This window comes from Nerophis lumbriciformis, linkage group LG12 (assembly GCF_033978685.3).
Source record: "Nerophis lumbriciformis linkage group LG12, RoL_Nlum_v2.1, whole genome shotgun sequence".
Taxonomy (NCBI): Eukaryota; Metazoa; Chordata; class Actinopteri; order Syngnathiformes; family Syngnathidae; genus Nerophis; species Nerophis lumbriciformis.
Window position 1 is genome coordinate 41384009 of NC_084559.2, and position 1901 is coordinate 41385909.

Genomic DNA, 1901 nt, shown 5'->3' on the forward strand with positions numbered 1-1901 from the left:
AAACACAGCATTGCCGGATGGGCGATGACACAATATTACTAATATTATTACTATGGCTTTCAATGCAGTTTATTAGTGTTACCCACTGTTGGAAAAAAAGCTGCCACTGGTAAAACAGCGCTCTTCCTTGGCCGTAAAGAGACACGCCACACAAAGAACAACATCAGGCGCAGTCCAGCATGTTTGTCTTCTAATGGCCATCATGGCTATATCATTATGCACGATCTACTCGTGGTGACTCTTTACTGAGAAAACCTGTAAGAAAAATCTAGTTTTATTATGTTATTTCACACACAAAAAATTATAAAAAATAATAATTTGAGAGAGATACACCCACGGCCGGTTAGCTCAGTTGGTTAGAGCGTGGTGCTAATAACGCCAAGGTCGCGGGTTCGATCCCCGTACGGGCCACTACCCTTTTCATCATTGAGATCGTAGTTGTAGGACCGCACATGTTTTTCTACGTCACTGATTGCTTTTCAAAGATTGTGATTCTGACTTCAATCTGCCGCATTTTCCCCTTATTGTCTTCGGTGGGTTGGGGCAGAGCCGGCCCAAGGCATAAGCGTACTAAGCGCTTGCTTAGGGCCCCGCGGCCACCAGGGGGCCCCCAAAAGCAATTAACAAAAAATTATTGTTTTTTATTTTTTTGCATGTACGAGTCTGACTGATGATTTCTAAATGATCAAAGATATATTATTGTACAAAAACACAATTTTAGGTCAACATTTTTGCACATTGCTGTTTCAGGTTTTTGTTACCAAAAATAATAAAGTGAATCAGAATCAGCTTTATTGTCCAGTTATGTTTAACACACATGGAATTTAACTTCAGTAGACTGCGCTCTCTTTGTACAAAGTAAACATTAAATATGAACAATTAACTACAAATATAAACTAGTAATTAAAGACTAATATGTACAAGACTGATGAGACAAGATGACACTTTTACTGTAAATACAAAGCTTTATCACTTGGACTGTTCAACCCCAGGCCACTCTTGTAGCTGAATGTTTTCTACATTTTAAGATTAGGAACCATATGTGGCACTCTGGACATCATTCGTTCATTCATTGGTATTATTTATGTTCTTAACTGGGCCACCCCATATCTTTATAAATGACATGTCATTTGTAAAGACATGCCAGGCTGACAATAGGATCATGTAAACAACACTGCCAGAGCCGCAATGACTTTATATATTATTTATATATTATTGGCAGAAATAGAGGGCCCCAAAATCAAATTTTGCTTAGGGCCCCATGGAGGCTTGGGCCGGTACTGGGTTGGGGTGTTGTTGACTATTGCATCATGATGATGAACATGGTGATCTCCAGTAAAGACTGTAGTGGTTGTTTAATACTTTTCACCAATTTTCCCAAATGATCATGTTTTTGTGTGTTTTGTTAGCGAGGTGTCAGTGATCCAATACAATCCTGCACTGAGAGAGTAAGACAACACCGTGGTGAGTCCTCCCTCCCTCCCTTCCTTTTTGCACGAGATTCTTCACCTGTGTTTTTTTTAAATTGATTGATCCACTCACGTTTTAGTGTGCAGTAACAGTTTCTATGTCAACATTGTGTGTGTTTATGAGCATATATATGATCTCAACAGGGGGCCAAAAGCAGAGGTGTGGACTCGAGTCACATGACTTGGACTCGAGTCAGACTCGAGTCATGAATTTGATGACTTTAGACTCGACTTGACAAAATGTAAAAAGACTTGCAACTCGACTTAGACTTTAACATCAATGACTTGTGACTTCACTTGGACTTGAGCCTTTTGAATTGACATGACTTGACATGACTTGCTACTTTCCCCAAAACCCAAAGATGAAAAAGTTATTCGGGAGCGCTCCGTATTTTTCATTGTGTACTTGTCTATCAGCGTTGCGTGTGTCAG

General features: G+C 39.8%; 1 non-coding gene across 1 annotated transcript; it reads left to right on the forward strand.

The window, feature by feature from the left end:
* The first annotated feature begins 337 nt into the window (after positions 1–337).
* trnai-aau (transfer RNA isoleucine (anticodon AAU)) lies at positions 338–411 on the forward strand. Its single transcript has one exon. It is a non-coding gene; the product is annotated as a tRNA-Ile (tRNA).
* Positions 412–1901: the final 1490 nt, after the last annotated feature.